The following is a 14,095-nucleotide window of genomic DNA, read 5'->3' on the forward strand; positions in this document are numbered from 1 at the left end:
AACCTCTGTAATTGACAAAATACACAAAATTATTTCTATGATAATTTTAAATGGACATTGGGACCAACAGTTAGTGAATAATCTTGACATAATGTTATATTTTTTCATGATTTTTTTTTACATTCTGCAGCAATAGGTAGATGAGAAGAAAGGAAAGGCTAGATTACACATTGGTCAGGTAGATACAGATAAATGATAGGTAGACAGACAGACAGGCAGACAGATGATAGGCAGATAGGTAGATAAGTAGATATAGCAAGGCAGCCAGCCACATAGATAGAATTTCAAAGTGAATATCCTGGACATCAGTTACATAGAATAGAGCTAAGCTCTACAGGAAGCCCTGCTACAGTCAATTCTTTTCACCTGTTTTTGCCCTTTGGGCTCTAACGTAGTGTCTCCTTTCTGCATCACCCACATCATTCTCTCTAAAGCTTCCCCAAAAGGAAAACTTCAGATCCATGTCTCTCTAACTCTTCAGTATGATCCATATTGGAATCTTTGCTAGACAGTGTCTCCGTCTCTGGGAGAGAAAATCAGATTGGTATATCAGATTGACTGGCACAGATTGGGGGTGGGGCATAATTGAGCAGAACAGATTCTCTAAAAGAGTGCTGTATATAGGGAACAGACCATTATTTAGCAGCTTTTGGAATGTGAAGAGTTTGCCTACAAGCCTCTGCTAACTGAAGAATGATAAAGATTCTACTGGCTAGTCTTGGAGAGTGAAGGTTTTGTGCTCACTTCACTCCAGAGGCCTCACCACTCTCTCTGGCCAGGAAGGGGATGGTTTGTCTGTAAGGGAAACAATTTATAATCTTGACTTGCTGAGTCTGCCCATGTACCTTCTCTTTGTTTTGTTGAAGTTTCTTTACTGGAATGAGAAGACTATCTTTTCTCTGGAAGCAAGAAAGTTGACACAGTCTCCTTTAAAGCACACCAAGCTTTGAGGCATCACTCTATGTAGTGGAGGCAGAGTTTCAGATTCTGGTCTCCACAGAGACGATCTTCACAAATATAGGCTGCAGGATTTTCCATTGACACTGATTTTGAAATAAAGTATGAGCATTACAATTTTAATAAAAGGTAGCATTTCATGAACATAAAAGTTTTCTCTAGCAAAGTTTGTATTTTTTCTTTTTTTCATCAGAAGACCATTTCTGATGCAAAATTGGAGTCAATATATAATTTTTGAAACAAATGTCATCTTTGTTTTATTGTCTGCTCACCTATAAAAGTTGTCTGTTGCTAGATAGGAAACAAGGATTGTTTTCTTTCTTTCCTTACCTTGGTAGTTTTCCTCAAAAGTCTGATATTACAGCATCAAGATCAAAAGGCTAGACTGATTGCTAAAGATTATCAAAGAGTCTTGTAGAATTTAACATTGCTATGGAAATAATTCTAACACAGTTTTCACGGGGCTAGGAACCAAAGAATTAAGCATTACTATCCCAGCCCTCAAATTGTGCTAAAGTACTATTAACATTATACTTCTGGATACATTACAATACTGATGTTGCATTCTAGGTTGGCAAGAAATCTCTCTCTCTCTCTCTCTCTCTCTCTCTCTCTCTCTCTCTCTCTCTCTCGATAAAGAGTTTAAATGAAAATGTATAACCCTCTGTTTAGGAACCCTCTGAAGCTGTTTGTTTCCAACCTCTTTCCATTAAAATATAATTGATTCGTCTGTTTACGTGCAGATGGTGACTAATGACAGACATCACACATGCCCATGGATAACTAACTAGTATCACATTGCTGATCTTAAGAAATCAGGATAACAAAATGTTAGAAAGACTCCCCTCCTGCCAGAGGGAGGTTGTCCCCATTTCCCCATACCCATCTGAAGAGGACAGAATGTCTTAACTGCATCAGGGAATGCCAACAGGGTGCCATGCTAGTGAAATAATGAAGTAGATGGCTGCAACACATTGAAACATCTCTTTTTTCAGAAGGCCTTAAGAAAAAGTTGGTCAGTTTTACTCAATATTCTGTGACTTAAGAGTTACTCATAGGCAGTCCTCAGCAGGAGTGTTCAAGGCCTGTTAATATCAACACTTGTCCTTCCCCCTCCACTTCAAAATGAGTGTAGTGATCTGCCTGTGTAGATGACACAGCATTTGAAACGGAAGGGATCTCTGTATGAGGGCAGACAGATAGTGAGTAGTCATGTGCCACTTCTCTATAGATGATACCAACATCCTGTTTGTCACTCTAACTCTGGCTGGTTTGTTTTCCTGGTAACTTAATCCCACTATTCTTTTGGACATTTCTGCTTGAATGTGTCACCATATTCTCAACTCAACAGTCTCTTCCAGTCATCTTGCCTTCTGGGTTTTCTCAATTCTCCTTAATGTTGTTTTAAGGCTAAAATCTCAGGGCTATGTTGACGTTTCCAGTCTTGTCTACTATACAAACTTCCTGACAAGCCCTATTTACACCCCTCTTGGCATTTCTTTTTATTCCTCCCCTTTCTTTCCATTCCCAAGCTAACAGTATTAATATGGAGTTCAAGTGACTCTACTTGATTGTACTCTTCAGACTTGTTCTCACTTCTACTTCCTCCAGGTTCTGATTCCTACCACACTAGAATTTCTTAGACTATAATTTTTGTAACCACTATTAAAAGGAGTTCAGTGGATTCTCTAGGACATATCCAGCAAAAGAGTGAAGAGTTCATAACATTTTAATTCTGAAGCTCACAAGGGCCTGGATCCTGTAATTTCCCTGGTAAAATCTATAAAAGGCCAAAGCAGACATGCAAGGTGTCAAAAGTCAACCTCAAACTCACTCTTACTTTCTTTAGGGTCAAGACCTGCTGGCTGACATTTCTGTTCTTCATCTGAACTCAAAGCACTTCTTTCTTTCAAAACAATACCCAATTTCAGCTCCTTAGGACCCCCCTCCTTCTCTAGCCAAAGCACTCCACTCATTATTTCTCGATTGTTTTTCAGACAAGACATCAGTAGGTATGCAGGACAAAATGAAATCATTCCAATTCCCGTGAGCCAAGGCATCCCTGGGGATGTCAATATCCTCAGATTTTACCAGAGATGCTGTCCACGATAACTACATGACAGTTAAGAGTGAATGGTTTCTCCCTTCCTGGCTGTAAGTTTCACCTAACCTATATCATGATTTATATTTTTATTTAATAACAAGTTTGTTCTATTTTTCCAACTGTAGACACAGTAGGAAGATTTAGAAGGGAGCACAGGGGAAAAGAGTGGTTAGTAACTGAAAATGTGTAAAATCACCCCAGATGTTTCACTTCCTGTCACCAGATCCTTGTGCTTAGCTGTCTGACTGGTGGATGAGACAAGGTGGGAATTTGATATCCTTTGTTTCTGTCCATGCTTGAGAGCATGCATGAGGTCAAGTTTGCATAAAAAGAAAGCCCGAGGTAGTGAAGTGAATGTCATCATTGAGATGAGCCCTGTTTTGGTTTTGCTAGCCAACTTCTAATTTGATAACACTATTCTCTAATCATAACTGCCCAACCTAAACAGTCATTCTTGTTACTTGTATTCACTCAAGTTGGTCTACAGCGCTGTATTCTAAAGGGGTCTAGAGAGCTCATCCTCTAAGCTATTTTTCTACAGCCGTAACGTGAAAGCCTTTAGTCATTTTCTGATTTCCAAAACGTCATTCTGCCTTTCTCTGTGTTAAACCTTTAGCCCTAGCAACTGAAGTTTCTACTGATGGATAAATTAATAAATAAAATGTGGTCTAGCCATACAAAGACAGCCTGTTGGTAGTGGGAGTCTAATGCCAGTTTTCTCTAACTGGGCCAAAATGATCAATAGGCTGTTCCCTTAGATTTTGGAGAAATGAATATGGTTGTCACTTGTCACATTGCTAAGGAACTGGACAGTCCACTTTGAGTCTCTAGCACTGACTCTAATTTCAGAGTTATCTCCCCCATTGCACATGCCTTTGGCTGGATCTTCAGCCAACAAAGCCCTCCTGTCTCCTCTCTATGGAGATGAGTCACGCCATTGAGACTATTTGTCCTATTGTGTGAACAAATAACCCAGGCAAGGCCATTCAGAAATCCTTTCTATAAGGATTTGTTCCACGGAGTGGGAGAGAATGTGCCTACTCCTTTTAACTCATAAGCTGTAAAGATGAATGGTGAAGATCACAGCAGATGCCTTTTCTAACTCAAGGAGAAACTCCATACTAACATAGGATAAGAACAACCAAGAGAAATTGTGACCTACATCAATGAAATTATATGGAGATAATATAGAGATGGAGATGAAGGCACTGATAGGGAAAGGAGACAGAGCACTATGCTAACACTGGTTGGCTCTGACTGTAAACACAGCAGGTCAAAGAGAACAGGACTTTACTTGTTCATTTATGGTCACTAAATTTTATTTCTTTTCCTATTTTTGTCTTTATTGCACTGTCAAGAACCTCCAACAGAACGTTGAATAGTGATAATTTTTCATTTTCAAATTCAAAAGAAAACCTTCAATATCATACATTGACCTCATTAAGTATCAAGTATCCTTTTCTTAGATATTTTGGCAAAGATTTTGTCATATCACAAACATTCTAGTGTGCCAAGAGGGTTTTAGAAAACATTATTGTTATATTTTATTTACTTTCTGCACTTATTGATGAGATTAGCTTTCATTTTTCTTTCAATACTCTGAATTACACTGATTTTTCAAGTGTTAAATCTACTTTATGTATATTGTTCTTTTTAAGATATTTGTTGAAGACTTACATGTCCTTATTCATTAGAGACTTTTGCCTGCAACGTTCCTTTCTAGCTATGACTCTTAAGAGCTTAGAATTAAGAGGGTGTCAGGTTAATTACTTACATACTTGGAAGAATTCACTAGCAATGTCACCAGATTCTGGGAGTTTTCATATATTTTCTTGGCAATATTATTTGTTTTAACAACTAGACTGTAGCTTAACACTTACTGATCTGTTCCTATTGGCTTTTATCCTTTGTGTTTACTCAGTGGTTCTTTTTTGTTTTGTTCCATCTTGTCTTGCTGGCATACTTGTTGCTAACTCAGTTACATTATAAAGTATTTGTAATGCTGCTAAAAATTTTGAAACATTTCCATTTTTGATAAAATAAGACATATTCAGCTCACTATATCTAGTAACAGAACAAGCTGAACAGAACAATTCTGTTACTAGATATAGTGTGTTGCATTTTCTGGTTAATTGAATTGTTTTAAAGCTTAAATGGGTTCTACTTTGAAATGTACATGGCCTAAAACACTAAAGATTTAGGCAAATGGGCAGAAGTTTCAGTAAAAGTTTAAATGGAGGGGCTAGAGAGATGTTTAAGACTAAGAGCACCTGCTGCTCTTTCAAGAATGCAAACTCAGTTCCAGCGCCCACCTCAGGCAGCTCACAGCCATCTGTAATTGAAGCTCCTGGTGATCTGGCCCTTCTAGTTGCTCTGGGCACCTGCACACATGTGCACAAACCCACATGCAAATTAGTACAAAGGCAAAGCATATATTCACATACATTAAAAGCAAAGTGCCTATAAGTTGAAGTCTTCCCCAGTCACTGGGACATCTCTGACTCTAAGCCACCCAAAATCTCTGAACCAGGACTGTTAAAAAAGAGCTGAGTAACGGGCAGGATGTGGAGTAAAGGGAACAATCCTCTGCTGTTGATGGAAGTGCAAACTTGTACAGCCACTTTGGAAATCAATATAGTGGTTTCTCAGACAAATGGGAATCAATCTACCTCAAGACTCAGCTATACCAGTCTTGGGCATATACACAAAGGATGCTCAATCATCATACCACAAGAACACTTGTTTAACTATGTTCATAGCAGCATTATTCATAATAACCAGAACCTGGAAACAATCCAGATGCCATTCAACGAAAGAATGGATAAGGAAAATGCACATTTACATAATGGAGTATTACTCAGCTGTAAAAAAAAAAATTGCAAGCAAATGGATGGAACTAGAAAAAAATCATTCTGAGTGAGATAACCCAGACCTAGAAAGACAAGCATCATAGGTATGTACGCAGACACGGATATTTTGAGTAAAATGCGGGATAACCAACCTACAATCCGCACAGCCCCAGTAGATAACAAAGAGGACCCAAGGAAGGATGCATGGATTTCCCTGGGAAGGGAGATAGAAGAAATCTCCTGAGTAAACTGGGGGCAGAGGTGGGGGAATGAAAAGATGGGAACTTGAGGGAGGGAATTGGGCAGGCTGGCTGCAGGAAGCAGTTTGAGAGCAGGATGGAGGGCTAGAGAGAAATCTGGAGCCAGGGAAACTTTCAAAAATCCACAAGGATGACCCCAGCTAAAACCCCTAGCAATAGTGGAGAGGGTGCGTGAACACTTGGCCATCTCCTGTAATCAGATTGGTGACTACCCTAATTGTCATCACAGAGCCTTTATCCAGTAGCTGATGGAAGCAGATGCAGAGATCCATGGCCAAACACTGGACTGAGCTCTGGGAGCCTCCTGAAGAAAGGGAGGAGGGATTATAGGAGCCATGCAGGTCAAGGTCATGATGTAGCAACCCACAGAGATAGAGCAACTCCTGACTTGAGCTTGTAGGAGCACACAGACTTTGGACTAACAGTTAGGGAACCTGCATGGGACCATGGGACCGACCTAGGCCCTCTGCATGTGTGTGACAATTGTGTAGCTTGGTCTGTTTGTAAGCCTCCTAGCAGTGAGATTAGGACCTGTGTCTGCCTCTTAGCTGGCTTTTGGAAACTTGTTCCCCAAACTGGATTACCTTGCCCAGCCTTTATACAGGGGAAAGAGCTCAGTCCTACCTCAACTTGATGTGCCATGCTTTATTCAAGCCCATAGGAGGCCCGCCCCTTTCTGAATGGAGACAAGGAGGAGTGGATGGCTGGGGAGGTGGGTACATGAGAGTTGGGGGGAGGGGACTAGAAAAGAGGAGGGAGGAGAAACTATGGTCAGTATGTAAAATAAAGGAAAAAAGTGTTTTTTAAAAAAGAGCTGGGCAGAATTAGGAAAGCACAAACTTTAAAACTGAAAAATGACTGATATCTAAAACTCAAGAATGTGTTTACCTATTTTTTTTAAAGTTATTTTAGGGGCTGGTTGTGAAATGTTTCAAATAATTACAGAAAAAGAAACACCTCTCATTAGTATCTTCAAGTCAAATTAGGAACCAAAGTTTTCCAATTATCCCATAGAATTTAGCCTACTTTAACAGATTTTTTTTTTTTTTTTTTTTTTTTTTTTGGTTTTTCAAGACAGGGTTTCTCTGTGTAGCTTTGCGCCTTTCCTGGAACTCGCTTTGGAGACCAGGCTGGCCTTGAACTCATAGAAATCCACCTGCCTCTGCCTCCCGAGTGCTGGGATTAAAGGTGTGCATCACCACCACCCAGCCAGAAATATTTTTATGCTTAGAAATATGTCAAAAATTATAAACTATATTTAACATTTTTCTAGTACTTGTAGAAAGCAAGTTAAGATTTCATGTTGGATAAGAAATATTGGTTTGATATCACTAGTGAGATGAGACTTTCAATTGGACCTTTACATTCTCTACACACACACCTACACACACACACACACACACACACACACACACACACACAAAGACACATACACACTACAAACACACAAACATATGCATACACACAAACATACACACACAAACATGCACATATACACACTCAAACATATACACACAAATACACACACCCACACCAGATACACACACAAACACATACACACACACACTACAGATACACACAAACACATGCACACACACAAACACACACAAGCATACACACAAAAACTTAACACACACACAGGCATATACATACACACTTACATGCACACACACTATGGTAGAAGGAGTGTGTTCTTTTTCTGGTGAAGACTCCATTTCTAGACTCTCACATTATATTTCCTAAAACTCCATTATATTCTAGCAATATAGAATATTTACAGAAATGGTGAAAATTAGTTTCTGGAAAGCACCATCTACAAACTTTTTTTATGCTAAGATTAGTTTCCACATGTTCCTTTTTTAAAATTTTCCTAAAAATCAAAATGGGAAGTATTTGCAGAAATACTAAAACTACTTTTTTTTAATTTGAAATGTGATTTAAAAACAAGGAAATGAGCACATTGCATTAATGACAAGAGCTGGCAAAGAGAACATATCCCTTTCTTTCTATCCCAGTTACTCAGCAAAGGCAGAAATTTGATTAAACAGTGGAATGAGACTACATTTTTATTAGCATGTAAATAAATGGCTACTTCTACAGTTTGTTTTTCAATGATAGTTAATATCTGAAAAACTTATGATTTGCAACCAAAGAAAAATAAAACATAAATCACCATCTCAGAATCTCCATGGCTCACTAAAGATAAAAGGAAAGGAAAAAGCACTTTGTCTGCTTACCTCGTGGTAAGACAAACAAATTATTTTCTATGGGGGAGAAAAAAAAAACAAAATCAAAAAAATCTCAGCCAATCTGCAACTCCAGAGGAATTCACTAGCATTCTTTACAATGGTCAAAGCAGAACCAAGGACAATGAGGAGGAAGGAGGGCCATGGAACTACTGCAGTGCCCTGTAACTCACTCACTGATCAGGAGCCATCAATATAGACTTGAAAGTTCACTTGCCAGATACAATTTCAAGGCTACATGAGTTGAACTCCTTCCATTCGTCAATTGCCTTTACTTGTAGAGTACAGCACCTTCAGGCTGTGAACAGAAATCAGGGCTCATTCTTATTTTCATGGTACCACCTCATTATTGTGTTCTATGCTTCAAGGTTTCTGCTTTGTTTTGTGTGTGCACGCATGCACAAAAGGATGGGTCTCCTCACCTCTACCATTTCTTCTGACTTTCCTTGGGCTTTTCCCTTCTGTTCATTTTCTCCTTGTCTAATGTGTTACTTTTGTTTTTATCTTATCTTATATTATTTTTATCTGTTAGAAGCCTGTTTGTTTTCTAATAAGAATCAGAAAGTGGATGGGTCAGGATGGGAGGGGAGGTAGGAAAGAAATTAGAGAGGTGGAGAGAAGGGAAACTGTAATCGGGATATACTGTGTGAGGAAAAAGTCTGTATTCAATAAAAGGAGTTGGGAGTCTCTGCGTGCTTTCTCAGAACTGTTGCTCCTAGCTGCGGAATTAGACACCAGCAAACGCAGTGAGAGAACAGATTTCAGACATCTGCAGAAGTCCGAACTCATTGTGCATCGACAGGTCCCACTTTTCTGCCATCTCGTCCTCATCCTGTCGTCCTGAGTTTTGGACTCTAACTTCTGTCACACAGGGCCTGTGAGAGGACTGTTGCAAGTTCAAGGCTGCCACATTCCTCCTCCAGAGTCCTTGTACATCCATCTGGCAAGGAATTGAGAAAGTTTCAAAGAAAGAAGGATGGCTGGGCGGTGGACACTGCTCACCTGCTTAAGTGGCTGCCACAAAAGCATGAGGACCTGAGTTTGGATACCCAGCAACAAACCTAAACACTGAGCACAGGGCCACTTACCTATGACTCTAGGGTCAGGTGCTGCGAGAGGAAGTTTTGTCGCTTGCTGGCCAGTTGGACTAGCTGCATTGATGAGCTCCAGACTCAGTGGGAGATCCCTACAGTGGATTGGAGAGCTAGTAAAGGAAGACATCCAGTGTCAACCTCTAGCCTTCATGTGCACACACATACTCATATACACACAGGAATGCAGGCACATGCATGCAACACCTATATACACGTAAACATGTACATGTATGCATAGCTATGCAAATAAAAAGAGTAACTGGTTTAACTTCATGAAACTTCAACTACTTTGCCCGCTAAAGAACTTCAAAACCACGTTGTATCGCTTGTTCTTGAAGTTTTGTTTCATCTATTGGAGTGTGTGCTTGGAGTTGGGAGGTTGCAGTTTGGAGACTGAAACCTCCACTCTGCTTGTCACTAGGTGTGCCCACTTGACTTGTTCTGATGAAATATGAGTGAATGTAATTCATACTAACCACTGGGCCAAAGCTTATTAAACAGGCAAGTTCACCTGTTCCATGTACTCTCCTGCCTCTGCCAGGAGAAGATATTAATAAAGGGGTGGGGACAGAGAAAAGTCACAAAGACATGTGGGGCCCAAGGCAACCTCATTGAATCAAGCAATTATGAATCTTGGATTCTGGATTTTGTCATAATTTTACCTATTCTAATACACAAGGCCTAAGATTATATGCTAGAAATAAGTATTGTCAAAAACAACTGGTTATAGTCTGAATTAAGAGTTTCAAATTTTGTTTATTAAACATCTACTAAAACACTTTGGGCTGGAGTGATGGTTCAGTGGTTAGGAACACTTGCTTGCTCTTTCAGAGAACTTGGATTCAATTCCACGCATCCACATGGTTCCAGTTCCAATAATCCAACACCCTCTTTTGGCCCCTGTGGGCACAGGGCATGTACATGGTACACAGAAATACATGCAGATAGAATTTTCATACATTTGTAACATAAATATTATTTCTAAACTAACTACTGATGTTAAGATCATCAATTAATAAGATACCATATACAACATGTGAGATTAAAAATTAGTCTTTAATGAGACTCTGTGCCTGACTGACAGAAATCCACTGTTGTCAGAGCTGTAAATCAATGAAACCTGTGTAAAAAATAGTTTGGCAATATGTGCCAAAGGTTTAAATAATGGCCTAGTCTGAGGCAGAAACAGCACACTGACATTTTTCCCAAGATGAAAACATGAATGCAAAGGGATGTGAGCACCGAACATTCCTATCATCATTTTTTAATACAAGCAGAGCTTAAATGAAATTATCCATCATATAAAATGTGCTAGCACTGGAAGATTATAATTAATATATTTTGAGTATTATTCCTCTTTTGAAATTATTTATCAACCTCTAAATATACACATTTATACTTGGCAAATGCATAGAGCGCATGCATGCACGTTTATGATAGAGAAATCGAAAGGCAGAGAGAGACTCAGAGAGAAAGGAGAATGTGAAATAATGTTTTTGCAAATATGAACAATGATGACAGTCCTGTGTTCATGGAACATTTCTTTGAACAAAATTGCTCTTTTATATTCTCTCTCCCTTTTGTTTTGCAGTAGTTATGTATTAACATTTTTATGGGTGAATACAGAAAAAAAAAGTGGTTGATTCTTCAAAGTGCACAAGTGAAAGGTGGTTTGAAAACGTGTTGCAAGAGTAACTAACTCCCTGAATGGATGCAATGGCAGAGACTCGCCTTGTTTCACCTGCTTTGTATTCTCTCTCAGGCACTGATCAAAATGTGTGTTTGGGGACCCACTATGTTCCAGAGACAGTGTCCTCGGGGGTGAGTTGAGTCTGACTTTGGGGACCCACTATGTTCCAGAGACAGTGTCCTCGGGGGTGAGTTGTGAGTCTGACTTTGGGGACCCACTATGTTCCAGAGACAGTGTCCTTGGGGGTGAGTTGTGAGTCTGACTTTAGGTTTCACTGGTTTGGGTTGGGCCAGGGGCTATTTCTTGAACATGTGAAGGATGCTTTGAAGAAGGTAGCAAGGGCCATGGAATTTTAAAAGTGCTGCTAAACTTATTTCTATTATCTGGATAGTGGGTAGATGTGATGTTTGGTATCAAAATTTGTAGAGGCTAATTGCTAATTTTGATGAATTACTTTATTCTCTATATGAATATCAGAACACCTGTATGTGAAAACTGAATATATATATATATATGAATAGTCTCTATATTAATATCTCTGTATGAATATTTGATGACACATTCATCTCTAATAATCTAGTAGTTACTCTAAAGACTTTAGATTATTTTCAGAACTAGATTCAAGATGAATTTGTTTTAGCCATCCCTGTAGGAAGAGCTGAGAGACAAAGAGGAGTTGTTTTCCTAAGGTGGTTATAATTTGTGCTGTAAAAGATCACACAAGTTCTTTAATTAAAGCAGTGATCACTTTTCCCTAAAAATGGTTGTGGGAAATGGACATATCTGGGCAATATGGTGGTAACATAAAGGGTCTTAGAATAAACAAGATCGCCTATCTTACTGCACAAGATTGCATCTAGACTTAAGCATCCCCTTATAGAGACTCCCTCTGGCAAACAGGTGAGTTGTCATGTGTCTTAATGACCCTATTGGATATCTCTCTGGATATTTAGATGTCAGAAATAGTTCAGTATTGCATTTCCTTATAGAATTGGGTGATAATAATAGATTGTCCCTTAAAAATTACTGGCTCCAAAAGAGAAAGCTAGTTGGACCTGGCAGATACTATGGGAATCTTCATTTCTCTAAATGAACTCCTCCCATATATTATGCACCCTTCAAAAAGAGTGAGTGCCATGCAAGATGGAACTTACACTTAATCCTAGCACTCAGGAGATAGAGGCATACATATCTCTCTGGTTGTGGTCAACCTGATCTACATTGAGAGTTCTAGGTCAGCTAGGACACGTAGTGAGACTCTGCTTCAAACAAAACTAAACAAAACAAAACTGAAAACAGCAAGCTTTCTTTTATTGATATTTTTGGTAAATATTTAAGAAATCTGACTATAATTTTAAACATCATCTTGTTTGTTCCAGAAGCCTCCTCCTGGTCACCACCTTGTTCTTGTCTTTGTCCTCTTGATAAATGTCTTGTGATCCCCTAGGATCCCATACTGAAGTTGTGACACAAGTGCTTCTCTTTCTTCTTTCTACTGTGTTAAATTAACTTCATCTACAACTGACAGAGTACTATTCCAATAAAATATTCACATTCTAACGTCATAAACCTACAAATATGTACATGGCAAAGGGTAATCAAGGTGGCAGATAGTATTAAGTTGTTCATTAGCTAACCTCAATCTAGGGAACATAGCCTGGATGTCTATGTGATCTTAACATTCACAGAAGGGTCATGAGCAGTAGAAAAGCTGGGTAGAAGATAATCAGAAGATCATATGGCTATAGGGAAAAAAGATAAGGCTGGAGAAGACACAATGTTGGTAGCATTGAAAACAAAGAATAGGACTATGGGTGAAGTAAAAAAGTAGGCGTTTAGAAGCTGGAAAGGACAAGGCAAACAAATTCTATCCTAGATCTTGCAAGAATTTTAGCTCCTGGAATTCTGTCTCAGAATTCTAGCCTGCATAGGCCACCTAGTTTGTGCAGTTTGTTTCAACAATGAAAGAAGAGATGGATCATACTCCACATTTCACCTTAACCCTTTCTCAAGTTCCTCTGTTAGACTTTTTTGTTATCACAGTACTTACTCATTTTAGTATCATAAGTCATAGAAAACAACCATAACCATAGCTTGACTTACTTTTTACACCTTTTTCCACATTGGTATGTAAACTCACAGAGCCTGGTGCCTGCCTGGAACTCGGAAAAGATGTTAGGTAACTGAAGGGATGCCTTGCTAAGGATTGTTTTTATGTATCTCAATCACTATGACTTAATAAACAGTCTTCTCCTGCCTCATGCATCATGAGGTACTGTATCACCGCATCCACTAAGTAACAGGGCTAGGGCACCACGAAAATCAACCTTTGAAATTGCGAGGCAAAAATAAACCTTTCCTTTATGATTATCTTGGTTATTTATTTCACAGTAACAGAATACTTACCAACACACAAGAACTTGTATCATACATTGATAAGAGGTTCAAAGTGCTGTCCTTAACTAGAAACCTGCTTGTCTCCAGAGCAAGATAGAGTGCTGGTTTAGAACACAGTAAACTAAGGGAAAGAATCTAATTAATTTTTTTTTAATCTAAGTTTTAATCATACATATTTAAAGTTGTATGATTCTCTACAACAGCAATAATCCTTGAAAAATACAATAATAGTGACTGTAAAGCAATCTAGTTTGCTCTACAATGTACTGTTTGATTTTTTCCCCTAAGAATGAACAACAAATTCCCTGATGATCTATATTTCTGACAGAGTGACAATAATTGCTGTTTAACAATTTCATGATGGGTTTTAAAAACTAAGAATAATAAACAAACATGTTAAAACTTACATCCTGAGAAATTCTGTGGTTTGTACAAGACCAATAATATATAGTTCTTTTTTTAAATTATTCTCTGCTTGAGTGTTTCTGTAATTAAGAA

This window comes from Peromyscus eremicus, chromosome 3 (genome assembly GCF_949786415.1).
Source record: "Peromyscus eremicus chromosome 3, PerEre_H2_v1, whole genome shotgun sequence".
Classification (NCBI taxonomy): Eukaryota; Metazoa; Chordata; class Mammalia; order Rodentia; family Cricetidae; genus Peromyscus; species Peromyscus eremicus.